The 24,113-nt window shown below is 36.8% G+C and overlaps 1 protein-coding gene across 14 annotated transcripts in view; it reads left to right on the plus strand.

The window, feature by feature from the left end:
* The window catches only part of PMCA (plasma membrane calcium-transporting ATPase 3), an 805,979-nt gene that overhangs the window by 249,505 nt on the left and 532,361 nt on the right, over positions 1 to 24,113 (plus strand). The gene's annotated exons all lie outside the window — the stretch shown is intronic.

The following is a 24,113-nucleotide window of genomic DNA, read 5'->3' on the forward strand; positions in this document are numbered from 1 at the left end:
AAATTTATTCTAAACAACAAATAAACTGTACAAAATATTAGAGATACAATTATGTATAATTCGTTCTTTGCTCTACTTTCCAGTAGACAAGTTCTTTTTCTGTGGCGTGCCATGTCTTTGTTATTAACAGTTGTCTAGGCTTCTATATTTGTACTGTGTAGTTATGCAGTCGGACAGATGTGTTTATTTCATTAGACACACAAGAAGTTGATGCCCAAATACACGTTAGCATGATTCATCCGCCGAAGGACAGTAGGTGTATCTGAAAAGACAAAAACTCGTGATTCTTTAACACACAACCTTGTATATTATTTGTAATAAATTTTAATTTTGTAGAAACATTCACGGAATTACGATCTGTATATTATATATATATATATATATATATATATATATATATATATATATATTCCATATTTCTAAAGTTACGTAGGCCTATACTTTGACTTCAGGGGTGCCACTCCCACAAATATACGAATATTTTTAGGTGTCTTACTTCACGTTATTATTTGCTATATACTTACATTACATAGACTATTTCACATTACATTGAATGTACTTCCTTAGAATTGTATTTTTCATTTCTTCACAGGAAAATAAAATACGTTATCACATGTTCAATATTTCTGTTCGAGGCTATTACCAAATTCCTAATTTCGTCTTCGTAACTAATTTAAGGTAATTTAACTCGATATATATGTTTACTTTCATAGCTCGTTAAAATATTCCTGAGACTATCTCTGAATATGTAGTATCTTCCGTTGTATTTCCCAAGAATATCATAATAACCGTGTTTTAGTTTTAGAATGTGTAACTCAACTAGATTTTAGATACTAAATGCTGCGAGGAAGTTTACAAGAGAGTTGATCATTCATTGGAAGACGTATTGTCGTAGTCACTAAACTTAAGTGATAAGCAATTACTACTGAAAATGTGACAACATAGCTAATCGAGTCCAGTCGTAGAGCTGCAATTAATTTGTCATTTTTAAGAAAGTAACTGTACTACGTCTACCATTAGTGAATATAATTACTACACCAATGGCACAGTTTGTCTATAAATTTACAAATACGGATTTAAATTAAGGGTTTCTGGTCACATACAGTAAAATTGTTTTCGAAAATTGTGATAACTTGATATATCTGACAGCTGATAATGGTTACAGAAATTACATAACATAATTGTGTGTAATAACGGGGTTGGGACAAGCATTAGAACTGTTATCTCTTGTTGTGGGAGGTGTGAGTAATGCCTTTTATCTCATCTCTCTTCTGCTCTGCACTCATACTGTTGGGTCCTACTAATACTGGTGATACTGTAGTGGTTAAAAATAATGACGTCTAACTACAATCTCTACAACCATTGGGGCCGCATGTTTCGTTCAGTGTGGAGCTCTCTCAGTATCGATTTTTGTTACGGGGCTTGCTTTTACTAGTGACCCCCCCCCCCCCTGTCTCATTCTCCTACTCCAACGAACATCAAATAGAACCTTGCGTTCCAGCATTCAATAAAATGTACAGCATTCCAGAATACTATACTTTCATTAATTCCTCGTCGATTTTCTATCTTCCTGAAATGAAACCGAGAAAGCCATTCATACGTTAGCAAACTGTTTTAACTTTCTATTTCCTTTGAAGTTTTATTAAGTGTCCTATTTCTAGCTGCATCTAGTATTAAACTCGTAGGTTTACTGATAAAATTTTATCATCGATATTCCATCGTTATTTACCATAAAAACAATTATGTTTGGTTAAAAGCTTCGATTTTATGAACTTCAAGATTCGAAATAGAAATTTTATTAAAAATTTACGAATTTTTGGCTACTCCTTCATATTTGACTCGCAACTAACACAGTTCTGTTTTCCAGTAACTTTGTATATTTATATTGCAGTCAATATTGTGAAATGTGGGAATAATAATACTGTATAACTGTTTTTATTCGATTGTAAAAACACTCGTATAACTTAGTGACTTTAATATAGGTAGACTATGAAGAGGGAAGCGCTCCTTGGACATTTTCTTCTTAAAGTGCCACGTTACTTGAAGTGACACCTTTCACTAATACATAATTTAGTAAAATATATTACTTTCACATATGTAGTCTTTCCTGATCTATTTTGTATTATATTTTTGCATTTCATTAAGCTTTACCTTGTATTGAATGTTCTCTGTATATGCTAGATAGGCTACCGAAATTTAGAGGATAACATTATTTGTAACTGAAATGAAGATGAAATAAAAGCTATTACATGCGACAATCCGGAAATGATGTGTAACTGTAGTGTTCTAAATATCTTAATCTGTTACATAACCTCGACTCTTACCTATGCGAATTATTTTCCCGTTACAGTAGACAACAGTGAACTTGAAATAATTATGACGTAACTGGGGAGAGCTTTGTCTGAAAAGATTTATGGATAATGGTTCATAAATTTAATGTTATATTCAGAACATTTCATTTTCTCCTTATTCGTAAAATAATTCGTCAGTGGTGGTCACTACCATAAAAGTTTAAATATTGTATTTAAGTAAAGCAGTGGTTCCCAAAGTGGGGGTCGTGTAAAGAGCTGAGGGGGTCGCGAAAAGATTTACAAAATAAAACAAAAAACACCTTTATGTAGTCTGTTTTTTTTTGAATTTATAAATATGATCATTAAGGCCCGGAAGTTCATGCATTTGCATGTTTTTTTTTTCTTAGGGGTGAAAAATGTATGCTTATACATTATCTGCACGAATTATGGAATTTTCAGTTATTTGAACATGATTTTATGGTGCATATAACTGCATATTTTCGTGATTTCGATAAATGCATCACATTTCAATATTTTGGTGCCTATATGGCATATTTTAATGAGTTTTATGGTTTTTATTATTTTTTTTTTCATTTGGATCATATTGACAGTAACGTTGCGCATGATGCCTTATATAAGGAACAAAAAACGATACCTTAAGTGAATTGCTGCTGCCCACTAACAATGTAACTGTGACCCAGTGTGTGATGGACTCTTGAAATTATTATGGCTATCTGGAATCAAATACGACTGGCTACTTTTATTTGTTACCGATGCAGGTACTTATATGGTAAAAGTCCACATCTGTTGAGTAACGGTCAGCGCGTCTGGCCGCGAAACCAGGTGGCCCAGGTTCGAATCCCGGTCGGGGCAAGTTACCTGGTTGAGGTTTTTTGCGGGGTTTTCCCTCAACCCAATACGAGCAAACGCTGGGTAATTTTCGGTGCTGGACCGCGTACTCATTTCACCGGCATTATCACCTTCATTCCATTCAGACGCTAAATAACCTAGATGTTGATACAGTGTCGTAAAGTAACCCAATAAAATAAAATAAAAATATATGGTAAAATCAGGACAAACACTGAAAGGTATTTTTCCTAACTTAATGCATATAACTTGTGAGACAATACGTAATTCTTTCCGATAGGTAGATAGATTTGTGGCCTCTACAAAGAGAATTTTTGTTAAATCTCCTTCAAGAGTCAAGTAGTTTAGATCAACAGCACCTCCTCGTAGTTGATACAGCGTCGTAATAACCAATTCAAAAAAAAATAGAATAAAATAAAAAAACACCTAATATCCCACTTCCTCCTGCGCCAGTGTTAACTCGATGGGGAACATGGCTGGATGCAGCTTTGTATTATGCTTGTTAATTCATCGGACTCGAATGATGCTACATTAATAGAAACGGTGCAAAATATTCTGTCAGGCACTGGGTTAGAAGAGAATCTTGTTTTCATATCTGCCCATTTTTCTTTCTTACCAACAGCCATAACGTAACTGGAAGCTGTAGGATCAACCTTAAATGAATCACTTACTGTTTTTGAAAAAAAAAAAAACAATATGTAATCTAAGTTCTGTTCCTGGTAGTAAGTTATAGGACAAAAAGTGAAAGAGAAAGTGAATTTTATAATTAAAAAAAAATCCTGGTTATAAACAGATGTGCGATATTCGAGACATCCTCGAAGGAAGACGGGCTGTCACAACAAGAGACTCTCTGTGGAGCAGTTAACATCATTTAAATATGCCCCCCATTAACATCTTGTGACGTGGAGAGAAGTTTTTCACGTTACAAAAGTGTTTTGCGAGACAATAGGCGAAGTTTTTCAGTTGAAAATTTATGCAAAGTGGTAGTTGTGAACTGCAATTCGTCAGTCAACATTGGCAGCGGGACCACTTCTGCTTAAATCTCTAAGGAATAATGTAAGTTTTTTATTAATAATACTAACTCGTCTTGTCTGCTGCCAAGGGACATTAATTCTTTTAATTTAATAGTGCATAATTATTGGTATATTTTCAGTTTTTAAGAGCATAATTGCATGGATATTTTATAGTTTTTTAGGGCATGAACTTCCGGGCCCTAATGATGATAAACAACATTGAACATAAATATCTAACATTGTTTCAGTATGTAGAGTAAAAAAATAATTAATGTAGTCTAGTACACGTGCCTGTTTTTCAGAAACGTAACCGAAGTAAATAAGATAGAGCGTCAGCACGTAGAGCTGAAAACCCGGGTTCGAGTCCCGGTGCCGGAGAGAATTTTTCTCCGCTCCGCCCATCTTTCATCATTGAAATATCAAATTAACATGATTTTGTAGGTAGATGCGCCGAATAGTTTAATACGATGGAACAGTTATTTTAACGGGATTACCAGTATTTGCTTTATGAAAAACATGCAAGGTAAATATAGTACTATTTTAATATTAGTAGTACTTTATTTTATTTATTTATTTATTTAGGTCATTTTACGACGCTTTATCAACATCTTAGGTTATTTAGTGTCTGAATGAGATGGTGATAATGCCGGTGAAATGAGTCTGAGGTCAAGCACCGAAAGTTACCCAGCATTTGCTCATATTGGGTTGAGGGAAAATCCCGGAGAAAACCTCAACCAGGTAACTTGGCCTGACCGGGAATCGAACCCGGGCCACCTGTATTAGTAGTACAACACGCGTGCAATAATAATTATGATTATACATATTATAATTATAATACTGTATATATTAAAACACTCACCAGAAACATAGGCTACTTCAGAAGCCAAGTTCTAACTGCTGGGTCATCCATCTTTTCAATAGTAATATTTGCAATCAAAAATATTTTCGTAGTATCCATTACAAACTCCATTTTTTTTGTTTGGTTTTCTTCTGACGATCGAACGAAACTTCGTTTGATGCTTTTCTTTTAGGAGCTACACTTTTTTCTTTAAGATGCACATGATCTTTTTTATTAAACAATGTTTACACACTGTATCGTTTCTCGCATTCTACACGCATATTACAAAATTTACACACTAAAATGTTAGTCTCGGATACATAAAGACCCTCACTAGCAAATTCTTCAGCTCTGGAATGAACTGTAACTGTCGACGTTCGACCCATCTTTACAACTGAATATTTGAAAAAGGCTTCGTATTTACTATTTTGTAAAACACCAGCAAAAAATGGCACCTTTCAGATGGACAGTAAGCTACCTTCTTTTCACTTTGTCAAGTGTCAGTGACCAGATTTGGCAGTAGGGATAATCTCTTAATCTCCTTTGGAATGTGTTGTTGTTTTTTTATGTTCACAAGTTTAAAATGCTTAACCCATGAAACTAATTAAGTCACACAGCTGTGAGACTACCGTATATATTGTTGTCAGTCAGTTACACTGATATTCTAGTCCAGAGTTAACTTTCAAAGAATCGGATTTATAGGCCTACGCGTTCAAATTTCTCGCGTGGTTTGTGTGACTGTGTTACAGTAATCAGAGCAGGGTCATTACGAGTTAAACGGTGCATCAAATCTTTAAAAAAATAATGAAATTCAAATGTTTAATCAATTTCGCCCTTTTCCGCCGAAATAATTTATTTCGCTCTAAACACATCTATCACGAAAATTCACGATAAAAATATTGCAATTTTCGCTGTTGTTGCAGGCGTATTCGCAAAGAAAAAACATCTTTCTCAATAGTCAACTTGTAGCTTTTATCGCTAATGCGTAAGTACGTAGTACTCGTAAATGCAACATGGATTGTGTGAGCTTGCATACTCTGTTTTTTTATCGACATCCTTCATTTTGAAACTGTATTGGAACAAATAATGTAGTGATAAATACGTTATCATGTAATTATAGGTTACTCGGTTGTAATGATGTCGATGACTGTTCTGCTTTATGAGAACATTGATGTTTCACGTATCGTAACGCTACTGAAATATGATAATGCGTAGTCTTCTGCGTTTTCATACCTGACCTTGGAAAACTGAGAAGTTTTCTTTTCACAGGCTGTGCAAACCTAATGCCACTGTTCGTTGAGAGAGTTGTTTGAATACACTGATGTTCTTGGAAGGAACTTGCGACAGCGTGCTCTTTTTACTGTTTCTTCGCGACAGTGTGTGGGAAAATTAGTGTCTCGAAGGCTATACACTTTATCATGCATCTTATAATTTGTTTTCAACAGTTCAGTTCCTTTATCATATTGATAATGATATTATCACTGTTTACAGTTTATTTTTCGACTATTGCTTAGCAGACGTGCATAAATTCATTTAATGTGCAACGAAATAGGAAAAGGGGTGTCAGTTTTCTGGAATTCTATACGAAAGACTGCCATTCAGTGTTGCCAATTCAGCAGTTTTCCCGCGAAATCTAGCTTTTTCTGGATAACCGTCTCGCGGGTAAAATTATATTATTCCGCTTAACGGGAATATTAGCGTCTTTTAATCTTTAAAGTTTCTGAAATGAAGTTCATATTAGCGTTATTGTTGTTTTTGCAAGTTTAATACCGGTCGAGTCTAACAATCAGACAGTAATGAAATGTATGTGCGGCGGCGTTAAAAAATCGAACATCTGCTGCCGCCGTGCACTGGTACTGCACATGATCAACAAAGACTAAATAATATAATATATAGAGATCACAGACAGATTAAATTCAATTGCTTAAATAATATTATTTGTGTAAGACGTGTACCGTGACAGTGTTAACTATTACACGTTTTATAAAAATACCGGCACAATATCGTTAAACCTTTCTCTGTGCTATTTATCCGTAAATAATTGAGATACGGGGCCTCAATATCAGCAACGATTTCGTAAAGAGTGGCTACGTGAAGTGCAATTTAAAGACAAACACAATTGAATTCTGGAGTGAAGTAGCCAGTTATAGGGACACATCTAATATAAAATCCTTTTCAAGAGTTGATTGATCCTATTTTGTTTTCTTGGTCTAATGAAGTGGAGAGAATATTTAGTATGATGAATGTCGTGAAGTCTACGAAAACGGATGGAGAAATCATTAATGAACGCAATTCTGACAATACGGGCAGGTCTGGGTCATGTGAACATGTATTGCAAGAATTAATTATCCGATACCACCAGAGATTTTGGAGGAAATATGTACCTTAGATGCGTACAGAAATGAATGTGGCCAGGCTAGGAATAACTTACTACCCCGGGGACCTCACAGCCACAGCATTATATTCCTGCGTTAGAGGATTCAGATGGAGATGATCCGGAGGAGCTGCTAATTTGAGTGAGTGATTTTTAAATTATATGTTTATCAATACTAATTGCATGCGTATAAAATTGAATGCATACATTGTGCCGGATCGAAAGCTTCATTACCAGCTTCTGCGATAGTTAAACTTGTACGCTATACCACTTATTTATTATTATTATTATTATTATTATTATTATTATTATTATTATTATTATTATTATTATAATGAACGTTACTTATGTACCTGACACTATATGACATTGCTAAAATAACTTGAAAATAAATATGGTACCTTAGATTTATAGTATGGAGTACTGAAAATTAGATTGTTTTTATTTAATTGCATTATTTTACGACGCTGTATCAACATCTAGATTATTTAGCGTCTGAATGAAATGAAGGTGATAATGCCGGTGAAATGAGTCCGGGGTCCAACACCGAAAGTTACCCAGCATTTGCTCGTATTTGGTTGAGGGAAAACCCCGGAAAAAACCTCAACCAGGTAACTTGCCCCTACCGGGATTCGAACCCGGGCCACCTGGTTTCGCGGCCAGACGCGCTGACCGTTACTCCACAGGTGTGGACTGGAAATTAGATGTGATTACTGGGAGAGCTATATGTCCACTCAACTCGCCCCAAATACATACCTTATATAATAAAATCGATGTGCGGGAATGAAGAACACAGCCACATTTCGTGAATGTGACGTATTTGAGGGAGAAAATGGAGGAGGTTTCAGTGTCACCAATATAGTAATAATACTACACACCTAGTCTAACCAAACCTAACCTAACCTGTTACATAATATATACACCTAATCTAACCTAACCTGTCACTAATACTACACACCTGTAGTAACATTCCTCAAGTTTATTATCATTTCGTTCGCATATATTGCTATCCCTGCTAGATGCCGTGTCGGGTGCCACCTAGTGGAAGTGGATCGTGATGTTGGGGAGAAACTTTCATCATCACATTTAGTTCGTTCAGTGTGTTTTGTAAAACAATGAATGTGTTGATGTAGTGATAATTCCATATATAACTTATAGTTAAAGACATATTCTACCAAGTTTGTCCAACAACTAGAGGAGACGTGAAACAAAGAATTAGAGAAAACTGTGAGTCTCTCAGCTGTGCTGAAGTGCAATCACGTATGTTAGGACATGATCAGAACATTGTTTAGCATAGAGTGGCGTACATTTTGAACACTTACTATGAAGAGTGTACGTACATAAACAGACAGCATTTCTCAGAAGACACTATTTTTGTTGCTTTGTGAGTAAACAATAAAAGTTAGAAAAAAAAGTTTGTGTAAAAGTTGTTTCTTTTAAAAGTAGTTTCCAGTGGCACCTTCAGTGACCAATGTTCTCATTTGAAATTTCGAAGTTGACCACAGGTACTCCTACTTCCGGTTTGTTACGGGAAATGGTACTACCACCAATCGATTTTTATATAGGTTTCGTTTATCAAATTTTTTAATGCACAACCAGTATCATATAGTTTTCGAGAGAAAAAGCTGATACGTGTGGTTTGAAACACCTGGTATATATCATATGTGAAATATGTGTGCCAAAGTCAACCAACTAGCTCAAAAACTACATACGTTACAAATTCCACCCATCTCCTTCCTTAAGGTGCATAGGCTAAATTAAACTCACTTCAGACGTTCCTGTGTTATTTACAAAAATTGGCATTTAAAGCGATGAAATATGAACAATTATTTGTCGTGTACAGTGAGATTTTATGAGCAAGTCACCGTTGTGTTTAATTGAAAATGAACATTCAGTGATATTTTGGTAAAATAATGCTTTTTGTCTATGAATCGATTCATGAACAAAATTCTTACAGTATTTCATGAGGAACCATTATGACAGATTGATGGACGGGTTGCGTGAACAACTATTTTCCAACTTTTGATTATGGTTAATGCTGTGAAAACTAATTCTTGCAGCGTTACGACACTTTGACTTCATACTTCGTCGAATTAGAGCATTGGCGTATTATATGAGCTAGCTAGGCTAGCTGCGAAAACCATAGATTTTGTTATTATCCTCGATTTTGTCATTGGTATTGCACATTTACGGCTATAAGATCAATATTTATCTGTTAGATTCACTTCAGCTGCACTTCACATTAGATAGGTCTAACCGCAAGCTATATATTTTGCAGCAATTCTGACAATGAGATAGCGACAGCGAGCGTGGATGGACTCGGGAAGGATTGGGGGGGGGGGATGGAACCAGTGCACTCAAGTTGCCATTACTTTGCTATTCAAAAAGCTAGCGGTAACAACATTTTTCGGGAGACAGCGAATCCTACAGTACAAGTTGACAACAGCAGACAACAATCCCCAAGTTTCAGAATGTACAACCAATTTTATTCACATACTGTATTTTGTTCATTCATTCATTCATTCATTCATTCATTCATTCATTCATTCATTCATTCATTCATTCATTCATTCATTTCCATAGATCTTACATGAGCAATGAAGCTTTAAGATGTGGAACAAGTCAAAATTTTACAATATTACAATTGAAGAGTCCACTGCAAGAATGATGGATGTCATTTGGAATACATTTTGCAGGAGAAGCAATTGAAACTTTGAAATGCTTAGCGCTCAAAGCTTAACTGTGATTTTCCGATCATTACTGGACAATGACTATCAGTGTTAATTCCATATAACTCTCTATGTACATTCTATATGTCTTAAGCTATGCATTGACAGTCTTGGTTCATTTTCGACAAGAAAGTGACATCCATCATTCTTGCAGTGGACTTTTCAATTACAATTTTTACAAATTTTTACAATATCTTACAATTTTTACAGTTTTACAATTTAGTAATTTTCTACAATGATGAGGTGAGGTCCGAAGATTCGCCAAAAGATTACCCGGCATTTGCCTTTTGGTTGGGGAAGTTGAAGTCTTTATAATTATATATATTAGGTTTTACAACAGTACATATATGTAAATACCTATGTTTTCTTTTACTATGTTCATATTAATGTTGAAGTGGACCCATGAAGGCTTTATTTTAGGTTTTGGTAATATATCTAGCAAACTTTTAATTTTCGTGCCGGGATGGGTAATTGGCAATAATGAAAGCTGTGTCCGCACTCCGCGCGCTACTCGGCCATCATTATTTCCGTTCATACCGTCATATGAATGCTATTTTCGTGTGTGAATTTCAATGGTTATTTCTTACATACAAGTCATTGAATTTACAGAGTTTTTAATTGATTGAATACCTAGGCTCGAACGTAACTATTGTTTGCCGTGTAGTAGTGTATTGTAGTAGTGTGGGACTTGAAAAATGTCCGAGGTTATTGGTCATTTGTTGAAATCATCATTTTCTAAAATTAAACTTGAAGAAAAACTGAAATTATTAAAAATGGAAGGCCAGAACCAGTTCTTAATGAACTCAAATGTGAACACAAAGAAAAAAAATCGTTCTCACAGTATATTAGAACTCTCAGTACTGCAAATTATGAAAAGTACGAATGGTTAACTGGATATGGTGAGTTGAAAAACTTTATTGTTGGCTTTGTCTTTTATTTTCCACAGAGGTTACTCCTTGGAATAGAAATGGGTTTAACAGTTTAAATTATTTAGTCACTGCATGCGATAGACATCAGAAATCTGTCAACCACTTAAGAGCTTTTGCTGCTTCACAAACTTTTGGAGCAAATAGGATTGACTGTATCAAAATGAAATATTCATTACCCCGTCTGTCGGAACCAACACACATTTTCCTTCATTTTTGATGGCACTTTTCCCCTTTCCTCGTCGGGTGTTTTTCAACCACTCTGGAAGGTTTGGCCAAGAAATGAATTCTCCGCTTCACTCACAAACTCATCGAGTCCAAGAGCTCAGAGGCATGGCTCATTAACTAGATATATGCACTCATTTATGTAAGGGTTGACGTCACTGTTTCAAAGATAAGCATTGTATTAATTAAAACACCATTAGTGCGCTTCCGAGACTGAATAAGCACTCCACGAAACTGGACGTTACGTGTTAGAATGTCGCCTTTGTATTCCTCATGTGTTTATGTAAAGCGAAAGTTCGTTTGTACGGGGGTGTTTGGAGAAGGAATGTTCACGGTACCCACACCTCTTATATTTTGAGAAGTTTGTTTCAAATTTAGCTCTTTTGCTTTCTCTCCTGATCTTCCTCCCACTATTTTCTTCTCTTTCTTCTTTCTTTTACGGATTCTAAAGAGAAACAAAACATTATAATGCTAAAAAAATTGGTTTCGAAAGTTTTGCAGAAATGCAAGTTCTTGGCAACCCTGACAGAGTGGCTTCGGACATGTCGCCTGCCTGCCTACGTACAGTCTTAGAAAAAAGTTTTATTGCACAGATACTTTGCAAGTCCAGAATTGATGCAGTGCACATGGTCAGAGGACGTGCGACCTGGGCCACGAGAAGTATTAGTTGAGGTAGTAAAATTAGTTTTGTTTCGTTGTATGTCTGATCATGCGCACTGCTTCCTTTCTGGGACCTAAAAAACTATATGTACGTCAAAACTTTCTTCTAAGATTGCACAGCGATTTCTTGTAAACTATTGGTCGGATTATGTTCACATTCATTACCTACGAGTCAATTTTATCACAAATTATTGCATTTGAAAAATATTTTAGTAATAAGCTCTTCTATGAAATAAAAAAGAAATATAGCACTGGCTGTCCACTGTAGAATGACATTACGTTCTGTATTGCATTGAACAAATTGACAAATGAGACAGTGAAGATGGTGTAGTACAGAAAAGAATTATAAAAAAATTGAATTAGTTCCAGTTTTCTGCACAAATTCGGTTCAAATTTTCGCCTCAACCGGGCATCAACACGTGGTGGATTCCAGTAGTGAATCCTTTTATTGGTGAATAACTTAAGCAAGGTTTCAAAGCTTCGATCGAACTGTCGACATGTTTTAACATTGATGCCATACTGTATTTAAATGCCGATTTTGTAAATATAAAACTTTTACAAAAGGTTACATTATGTGAATAACTACTTCATCTGTAAAAATGTAAAAACTAAATTATAGCTGTCCCTTCGGACGCCCAAAGGGTAGCGTGATGTCATGTTTGCCGTCTTCCGCCAAGGAAATATTCCTGATACTCATCCATTAGTCCTGCACCGTAGCATCATGCCTGTACTCAGTTACCGAAGAGCGCTAGTTGCAGTCCTCATGGGGAAGGAAGGGAAGAAATATAAGCTTCTAGCACATCTGCTGAATTTGAGGAGCTGCGATAGATAGCTAGGGAGGATCACACGATACTCCCGTTCTGGTGGGATAATCGTTTACCTCTGCTTAGGCATGTGGACGTGACGGCAGCAGTTGTCTGGTCGATCTTGACTCTTCATGTACAGTTGCGCCAATAATAATAATAATAATAATAATAATAATAATAATAATATGGTCGCCACCAGCAGGCCTCTCGACTGGTGCCCAAATTCTCGTTGAGGCCTGATGCAACTAGTTAAAGTAACTCTCATAGAGAATTTTAATTTAAGGTATGAATTTTTATTATATTATTAATATCATTAATGCTATATTATTATTATTATTATTATCATCATCATCATTATTATCATTATTATTATTATTATTATTATTATTATTATTATTAATGAAACATAATTAAAATAATGTCAATCACTAAATAAGTTGATATACTGTGAGTGTTTCAGTGATAATGTGCATGCTATACATGTTATTTTCAGCTAAAATGTTTTGAAATTCCCCTGCAAATATTTTTCCGGTCGCTGAAGCCCTCTGTAGACACACTGCTTCTTTCGATATCAACGAGCATGGTCAACAGAAAAGTTTATTTCGCACCACATTACCACAAAGCTATTTATGTTGTCCATACAGGAATACATTGGAAGCTCGCGTTTTCAGATTATTTTTCTGAAAAATTGTCAGTGATGTGTAGGTATCTGTTTATTTAAACTTCCTTCCTTTCAAGTTTATTTCTTTCTTAAAAATGATATTCTAACAATGAATATAATTTTATTACATTTCTCGCATCTGTTTCTGTTTCTATTTTCCCGAAAAACACAGCACTGGACCATACTCACTACTGTACTACGAAGTACAATAGTACAACATCCTCGCATAAATCATGAACTGAGACATAAAGAGAGAGAATATTGTGGGCTTGTGGCTGCTAGACAGCGAGAATTTTTGTGTTATTTATGGCTTATTTGAGAAGACTAATCACAAATACTATTCTCATTCCATCCCACCCTTGATACCGGTCTATGCATGAGAGAAGTGACAGCTGACCGGGCTATGAGGCCAGAAGAATTGTGCCTCAGTTACAGCTTTTCAAGTGCATCCTCAAACATACGAAATGCAGAAGCCAGACCAGGCACGAGCGTTTCAGGTCTCAGGGAACAAATTTTACTGCAATACAGGCCTATATATATGACAGTTTTTAAATACATCTTCTACAATGCTATTAGCTTCATTTAAGTAACAAATATACAGGGTGTTTAAAAAATACGGGGCATAATTTCAGGTATGTATTTCCCACATGTAGACAATCAAAATAGTTCATTACAGCATGTGTCCGGAAATGCTTTATTTCCGAGTTATGGCCTTCACAACATTGAAATTCACCGGAACGTTTTTCTTTCCGCAGGTCGTTGCCGTCAAAGGAGACATTAAGAGGGCACTCTGACAGTTCATTCCGAGGCGAAGGTTACATTCAGTGTTGTGTAGGCGTTAGACTGTGCGACATGTATTCAAATGAAAAACTGGCAGAGATACACTTCGTGTACGGTAAGGCGGACGGCAGTGCTGCGCTGGCTCGTCGTTTGTACCAGGAGCGGTACCCACAGCGACAATGTCCAGAACGGAAGACATTTGTACGTCTCCATTACCGTCTGTGCGAGTATGGAAAATTTAACTCTCCTGGTTTGGGAAGGGGACGACCAAGATCTACAACTCCAGAAGTACAGGAGGAGATTCTGGTGGCTGTGAACATGACTTCTTCTATCAGCACACGAAGGGTAGCGTTGCAAGTCAATGTTCCTCATACGACTGTCTGGAGATTGTTGAAAGTGTATCAATTGTATCCTTATCATTTGCAACGTGTACAGGCCCTGTCACCAGCAGATTACCCTGCACGAGTTAGGTTCTGTCAGTGGTTCTTGCAGCAGTGTGGTGTAACTCCGAACTTTCCTGCCGCCTTAGTATTATTTACAGATGAAGCACAGTTCACACGAGATGGCATAACAAATTTCCACAATCAGCATGTATGGGCGTATGAAAACCCACGTGCAACTGTTCCATCTCATCACCAGGTGCGGTTCTCCCTCAACATGTGGGCCGGTATCATTGGTGATCGATTAGTTGGACCCCATGTACTTGTAAACAGACTTATGGGGCAGGCGTACACAAAGACCATACCTCATGTCTTAGAAGATACTCCACTGATCAATTGTCAACACATTCACTTCTTGCATGATGGCGCTCCTGCACACTTCAGTCGTACGGCTCGCCGGTACTTGGATCGAAGGTTTCTTGATCGATGGATAGGTAGAGGTTGCCCAATTACTTGGCCTCCACGCTCACCTGATCTGAACCCTGTCGATTTCTACTTGTGGGGCCATTTAAAATCATTGGTTTATTCGTCTCCGGTGCCTGATTTGGAATCCCTTCGGAATCGAATTGTGGCATGTTCTGAGGACATACGCAATACTCCTGGAGTTTGGGATCGTGTTCGCAGATCAATGAGACATCGATGTGAGGTCTGTATTCAAGCAGGATGTGGACATTTTGAACATCTTCTGTAATGACAAGGACCTGCGGAAAGAAAAACGTTCCGGTGAATTTCAATGTTGTGAAGGCCATAACTCGGAAATGAAGCATTTCCGGACACATGTTGTAATGAACTATTTTGATTGTCTACATGTGGGAAATACATACCTGAAATTATGCCCCGTATTTTTTAAACACCCTGTATTATAAAAGACACAAAATTTGAATTCAGTTAAGCGAAGTGACTGAGGCCCGCCTCATTTGTCTCAATCAGCCACCGCTGGTTGGCACCATGATTTGACCGCATTTTACCTTCGGGAAAAATCCTGTTCTCAGTTTGAACAGGAGGCAAAGTGCACTTCGGGGTCGTCCTGGAAGTTTTGACGCCTCTTTGGTCGTATTATTTTAGCTGCTTATTTAACGGCGCTGTATCAAGTACTAGTTATTTAGCGTCGATGAGATTGGTGATAGCGAGATCATATTTGGCGAGATAAGGTCGAGGATTTGCCATATATTACCTTGCATTCACATTACGGTTGTGGAAAACCTCGGAAAAACCCAACCAGGTAATCAGCCCAACCGGGGATCGAACCCGCTCCCAAACGCAACTTAAGACCGGCAGGCAAGCGCCTTAACCGATTTGGTCGTATTATATTGCTACATTCTCACTTCTGGAGTATTATATTGTATTCTATTTATTTACATTCCATGGTATTGATACATTGCTTCACAACTAGAGTATGGAACAGTTATACAGGGACATCATTTTATTTTTACTAACAATTTTAATATTAACCTGGCTATACCTTTAGAGAACCGGAAACACAGTTTGCTATCCCCTTCCACGACGGTAGTTCGATGATACTGGCGTAAAACACAAACAAACCACTCTAATATGTATAGGTAAAGGTAAAGGTATCCCCGTAATATGCCATGAAGGCACTTGGGGGGCATGGAGGTAGAGCCCCATGCTTTCCATGACCTCGGCACTAGAATGAGGTGGTGTGGTCGGCACCACGCTCTGACCGCCTTTTACCCCCGGGAAAGACCCGGTACTCAATTTTATAGGAGGCTGAAAGTTTGGCAACGAGAAAAAATCCTGTCACCACCTGGGATCGAACCCCGGACCTTTCAGTCCGTAGCCAGCTGCTCTACCAACTGAGCTACCCGGTCGCCCTACTATGTATAGGAGAGAAGAAAAGTAGTTCATCCAGGAAATATCGCGATTTTGAATTCGATAATTTTCATTAGGTTTTTGTTTAATCAAAATACAGTACTGTATTAAGAATAAGTGTTTTTACTCACGAACTGAGTTATCCATGCGAAGGTATTCATTATGCAGTGTATGTTATACTGTCTACAGCACATTACCGTACAATATACTGGGTGTTCATTTCAAAGTGTGTCATGACGTCACTGTTGTTGAGTCACCGATTTGAAGCGAGTTCCAGCTTATATGTCAGAGAAGTTGCCTATTATTCAAGGCGTTTTTCAATCTGAACTTGAGAACGTGTACGGTATAACTTGAACGTCGTAGCAACATATGGCGGTCTGTACGGTCTGTGTGCTATAGGTCGCGCCAGGGATTTTGGCAGATGGATTTTCTTAATGTGAACTGGAGAGCGAGTCCTCACCGCTGTAAGATCGGCTGTTATCTCTGTCGCAGTGGAATGGGTAGGACATAATATTAAACATGCACGCCCGAGTATTTGTGCACTCTGAACAGTCACCTCCAAAAACTAAACAAATATTACAGTAGTCTATATGTGTCTTTGGTATTCCCAAGAAACTTGTTCGATTAATTAAAATGTGTCTCAATGAAACGTACAGCAGAGTCCGTATAGGCCAGTTTCTATCTGATGCTTTTCCAATTCACTGCGGGCTAAAACAAGGAGATGCACTATCACCTTTACTTTTTAACTTCGCTCTAGAATATGCCATTAGGAAAGTTTAGGATAACAGAGAGGGTTTGGAATTGAACGGGTTACATCAGCTTTTTGTCTATGCGGATGACGTGAATATGTTAGGAAAAACTCCACAAACGATTAGGGAAAACACGGAAATTTTACTTGAAGGAAATAAACCGATAGGTTTGGTAGTAAATCCCGAAAAGACAAAGTATATGATTATGTCTCGTGACCAGAATATTGTACGAAATGGAAATATAATCTGTTATATATATATATATATATATATATGTATGTATATATATATATATGTATAAGGAAATATTTTAATCCTTAGTCAATAGATAAGACTGAGTTTTACGAAATACGAACATTAAGGGATGGAAAATGGGAGGCAGTAATGATCAAAATAATTATACCGATTTATATTTTTTAACCAGCAGACGTGCAGCCTTTAAATTTAAAACAAAGATTCACTCATAAAATTGGGTTAGACTGTTCATCTCATCTCTCAGAATTCAGAATTGTTTCTAAATTGTATAAGGAAAGTAAAAAAAATTCAATTTCATGTAGGCTACTCCCTTGAAATAACTTCGTTTTTTTATTATTATTTTACTTCCGAGTATAGAGAGGAGAGAGAGAAAGAAGTCGACGATTTTAAAAATTCACTAAACTATATTTAACTAGAGACATAACATTTAAAATGAAAGTTACTCTCTACAATATTGGTTAAACATTCTTAGATTTTTTAAATACCATATCCTAAGGTACTGATGAAAAGGCAGAAGGGAGTGAGAAATCTCATGTCATCCGATCTCGATGAAAGTCGATATCTGGGGATCTTTGCGATCACAGAATACGAATAAGGTATTATTTAGTCCGACTTTGTCCCTAAAGTGGTGGAGTGGGACAAAAATGGGTGAAAAATTAAATTAGATATCTTAGGGGTTTTCGAGACGATAATTACGAATAATACAATTTGTGCGAATTCAATATGGCAGTTTCAGTACTATGAATTATATTTAAAAAAATTAAACATCGGATATTGCACAGGTAACACATGTACAGTATTTAAGGGGGTATGTAACACCTTTTGATAGTAGGCCTATACATTTAGTAAAATCCAAAGTGTAATTTCTACATATTCTGAATGAATGTTGTGCTGGAATTTAATATAGTCATCAGCCAATACCTCTAGATTAATAAACAACTTTTTAGAATCCATAAAATACAGTATTTATTGTGAATGGTAATTATATTTTTCAATTGGTGCAATTTGTGCAGGGAAAATTGGTTTCTCCGATATTTTGTACGATTTCGAATATTTTAAAATGCTTTCTTCTCTGTTCTGTTCACAATGTGCGTGTGAAGAAATTATTGCCCTTGTAATATCCATTACAATCCTATTTATTATACTCTTATGTAAATCTAACTTCCGCAGCATGCAATTTTATCCAATTAAACAAATTATATTTTGATTCTTAAGAAGAATTGTAAGTTTATTAACTTGAATTGTCGCACCACCAGTAGACGATCCCTAGATTATTACTGGACAGATCTTGTATATTGATCTGGTAAGGGTAGGATTATATATATATATATATATATATATATATATATATATATATATGTGTGTGTGTGTGTGTGTGTGCGCAATGCAATGCTTTTTCCTTTTAATTAAGAATTAATTTAATTTAGAAAATATAGGAGACGTATTGTAAAATCATTGCGAACGGAAGTCATTTATATTTATTAAAGGTATTCTTTGAGTAGGACTGTACCGTGGTGTGTTTCATAATAAGGATAATTGATGAGCTGCTGTTATGAAAATATGAACGACTCGGAATGTTATCGCATCTCATTGTCGCAGCTTACACAAACAATATTGGCTCTCCTACTGGAAATGTCATCGAGGTCATCTGCCAAAATCGGTGCCTCCGACTATACCATAACCTCTTTCGAACTGTGTTTTGCGCCGGCAAGTCGTAAGCAGGGTATTTGTTATCATCGGTTGCGTACGGTAACATTCCACAACACAAATCAAATGCTCCGTGTCCATGTTGACCGTCGAAGTTAATGTCAACAAATACGTAAGCAATCGTCTTAACCCTCTCCCTATATCCCGACAGTACGTATTTCCAAACAGTTCACATTCCTGCCACTATCGGCGTTACCGTACGTATCGGTACGTACTCTTCAGAATGAACGCCGTACTTGCTAGGCAACTTCTCTGCCTCATAGGTAATACACCTCTGCGGAAGTGTAGGAAGGTTGAATTCTCTAGGCTCATCGGCTAGCCACATGACGGCATACAGCGAGCCATGACACACTTTGAACTGAACACCCAGTAGAGAAAGAAGTTAAATTGAAAAGTAATCATAGGCCTAATATGAGTATTTAAACACATTTTTGAAAATGGTGGCCGTTCATTCCGATACAGGCTTAAGTTCTTTTGTGCTTATTATAGCACTATAGAATATTGCATCTAATTCCAATTGCCAGTTTCGTCCTTCGTACTAGTAACTCATGTTGAAATAATTCTGTACCTGCTCTATAAAAGAATAGCTTATGTACTGTAAATTCAATCTTCACTTCTGCCCGGCCCGCACAGATAAAATTACTCAGACATGCTATCTACTGTCCATCCAAATGGTTATGCAGCAGGATCGTAGAAAGGGGGGAAATCACGTGACAGTTAATTACTTAACGAGGCCCATCTATTTAAGTTATTTTAAACAGTTGTATAATATTTCGTAAACTTTCAATTCCTAACAGAAATTAATGTTTTCAGAAAAGAGCTAAGACAGCCCAGTTTTTACAGAGGGGCGAACAGAAGCAGGTGGGGGAAATCGGGATGCGACGTAGGCAAATGGACAGTATCTGTGCGGAAATATGATTCAATATTGAAAGCTCTTTCTTCACTGGAAAACGCGAACATATTTCTGGAGCGTACTATATTCACTAACTCAGTGCTGTTTACAGTGTGGAGGACAGTTGGAACTTCATTAGTAGAAGGGATGGGAGTGAAGTACATTCAAAAACTCAGGTACAATAAAAATTGAAGTAAAAATAAAATGATGTCCCTGTAGTAATATGCGTTACAAGAGCGGTATGTTGAAGTTTTCATGTTCGAGGAAAAGTTTGAAAAAGCGAAACGTAGTTGAGCTTTTTTAATTTCGGAGAATTGAAAGAAAACCTACCGCTCGTGTATCGTACATTATTTTGTGCGAAGATCGTTTATTACATATCTGAAAGAGGAATTTCTAATTAGTTGCAATGAAATCTCCATCTTGGTTTCTGTCCAATGACGACAAATTTGCAAAACAAAATATCTATCTTCAACATTGTTGCTTTAAAATGTTTTCTGTGTTTACTATACTCCAGCAGGCCGTGATATACGTCTGTCTTTTTTTCCCCCAGTCTATGGAATCTCATTGATTTTTTCATGGCTTCCTTAATGTTACTTGCATCACGAATGCAGTAACTTTAGTGGAGTTGTAGAGTTTAATTAATTTTTGCAAGTATTTAAAAACAATAATTAACAGTGCAATTTAGGTGAAATTGCAGTGGTAAGTTTCCAATTTATAATTATTACTATATTGATCGTCTCTAAAAATAATATGTTAAAAGCCTAAAGCAGTAAAATCAATATGTTACTTAAGCGGTAAGAAGAGGGAAATTGTTGTGTGTATTAGGTTGTGAATACTGAATGTGGAATTTTAGACTTTCCGCGGATTGGTTTTGTGCGGAAACCAAGCAAATACGCACGATATCGCACAAAAAACTTAATACTACTATAAAGTCTTTATTTATAGTCACAGTCTAGTTGAAATACGAGGGCTGGAAAGAAATAAGTGGCAACACTGTTTTATCCCCGCGCGGGGAGTTTTGTTCGAGCTGCTGTTGGCAACACATGTAGAGGGTGGGTGGAGCTATATAACTTGGGTGGCGGCGCTAGTGTAGGTGCTGCAGTGATAGGAGTAGGGTGTGTTGAATGCAGGTTGTCAAATCACACCGCCCGAAACGGGATGTTTTCCAAGTTAGAACAACGTACCTGGATAAATATCGAAGTTGCCCGTGGGAAAAACGCCAGGGAATGTCACACTGCACTACGTGAAGCGTGCTGGAATGATGCATTGACGTATCGGTTGAATTTGGACAGGATTTAAATTGAATTGTGTTTGTTTTGTTACAATTTAATACTAATTTATTTACTGAGAACCAGTCACAAATTTTGAAAATAATTTTCTCTGTTGAAGATTGGAATGTGTTGGAGTTATTGGCTGTAATTACTATACTTGTGTCATTTGCAAATAATATTGGATGACCTGCATCTTTCATTAGGAGGGCAAGATCATTTATGAACACTAGAATAAGTAGGAGACCTAATATTGATCCTTGAGAAATTCCAGTGAGTAACATTAGACGACCACCATTCATCTTACCGTTAGGTTTTCATGTCACAACAGTTATTTGGTCTAATGTTAAAGTGCATCAAGACATTGGAAAGGAATAAAAGTCGCCTGTTATAATTCCATACTTGTTGAATGTAGGATTCACCAGATTCGTAGATTGTGTAGCTGTAATTTTCTCGGCTTTAAAGTTATCCATGTTTCTTTAGAGAGCGCTAGTGTATGATTTTAATAAAATAAGAGACATGTTAAGTTATACTCGTAGTTATGTAATCCAGACCATATAGGCTGTGATATGACTTGTTTCATTAAATTTATACCTTAGAAATACGTGTAAACGTACTTAAAATACTAAACGGTTATGGAATTTTATTTTATTTTATACCGTCTCGAAAGAAAAGGAAAAGGAAATTCTGCTTTATTTATTAACAAAGCCCAATAAACCTCTTATATGGAACATGTTAGTGATTTTGTTTCTTACTTTTAATATTTGAAACAACGCGTGCTACTTAACATTTTTTTTTCAAAGAATACAAAATTCTGATTGCACAGAAGAAAAAAATTGCCGCAATTGTCTTCTAGATCGCAAAACGTAAGATCTGCAAAAGAAGCATTCTGAATTTAATAACGTTCGAGAATAAATTGAAGAATGATTCTAGGACTCACATTTCAGGATACATTTGGCAAAATTCGTTGCAAAAATAATAAAAATAAAACATAAAGCGGAAGAAGAAAATACATACAAAAACCCAAACGTGATTTTTGTTAATTCTAGCCCCGATTTGGGATGATTTGGCCACATACTAAGAAATGAGGTCTTATTAGAATAACTCCTTGGAATCCACGTGGCAATACGACAGCGTGGGGCATCCATTTATTGGAGACACCAGGTGATTCTGGATTTACATCAAGCCTCGGCCGATCCTTTGAACACGAGATAGGCCTGGCCTTTGTGGACTTGGAGAGACCGGGTAGCTGTTAGGATTCGAATGCATTAAAACTGCTAAGTATGTTGACGTTGTCTTCATTAGACAGTATTAAGAAATATCACAATTTCCTCTTGTACTCCGCCGTAGAGTAGGCTACTTGGATGCAGTAAACATGACAAGTTATGTCAAATAAAGCACTAAAAAAAGATGATCCTAATATAAGTCAACATAAATGAGACAATGTAGCACAAAGAAAGAATAATAATAAAACTTAAACAGTAAGCCAAAATGAGTGAGACATGAACAATGTATGGAAATATGAAACAATAATATTCGTAATAATAAAAGATAGTAAAGTAAAGAGCACATAGTAAAAAATAATTAAGTACACAAAGAAAAAGAAAAATGAAGAAAATAACTAGCACAAGTCTACATGTGGGCATTATAGGGGAAAATAAGATACATAGAAACATACAATAGTAAGTTAGTTTGGCACTTCGTCAGCAGATAATTTTCTAACTTGGATTTAAAGACTTAAAGGTTCGACTCAACAGCCTTTGACTTCAGGCTGCAGAGAGTTTCAGTGACCAGAAGTAGCAACAATGAAGGATGTGGAATACACAGATGATGTGTGGAGTGGAATTTCTAGCAATTTTTTTTCGCGTTTTGATCTAAGACCTTCTGGTGTGAGATAATAGGGCTATCAATTTAGGAGAGAACTGGTCAATTTCGCAACACATCACTTTCTCGTGCCCGAGAGCTTCCAAAGCATGCCCCCTAATGCATGCATGCTAAAGGAACTGAATTTTTGCGAAAAGCGTAAATCTTAATGACAAAGTATATGTCTCTTTCGTGGCAGCTGTTCTTGGACAACTATTTCATTCACTAAAGTAAGATCTTATTGAATAATAATCTCACATTTTGACTTAGTATGCTATAAGTGGTCCACGAGCCTGGTAGGAGAAAGTCTATTACAGAATTGATAGGAATACAAAGGAAGAATTGAGTCGCTACGTAAGAAAGGAAAGTGGGAACTCACATCGATGTGTTAATGGTACTAATTCACGGTCGCGCTCCTCGTTGTGCAAACATGAAGCCACGTCCCCGAGGATCTATATTTACCGGCCTCGACACGAGAGATCTTCCCCACAGCAAAACAGACCGGCTCGTTCCCGCCCGCACCGGTCTGGTGATCTCTTGGAACATCTGCGGTATGGTCGCGCAGGGCCAGTGCTGACAACCTTACAAGTTCAACTCCACGCGCTGTTTTCTTCTCGTGTTAAACAGAATTCACAAAACATGACCCCAAGACCTATTTGAGCAGAAACGAAAATTGGTACCGGCCATAACACACGGAGTGTTTGGATGAGAGACCCATTCTATTGCCACGGTATAGGTCTCGCAAGCAGGGAATACCGACGGAAAGAATTCGAATGAAACAATGCGATAAGGTAGAGCGGGCGACAGGAAAGGTCACGAGATAGCTTGAATGATATTCAAGAGAACAGTCGGAAGGGAAATGAAATCGATAGACTCACTCTTGCGTCGTGATAGTTACATTACGACTTTAGTTTGTTCCATTGCATGTGAATACGTGTC

This window comes from Periplaneta americana, chromosome 10 (assembly GCF_040183065.1).
Source record: "Periplaneta americana isolate PAMFEO1 chromosome 10, P.americana_PAMFEO1_priV1, whole genome shotgun sequence".
Classification (NCBI taxonomy): domain Eukaryota; kingdom Metazoa; phylum Arthropoda; class Insecta; order Blattodea; family Blattidae; genus Periplaneta; species Periplaneta americana.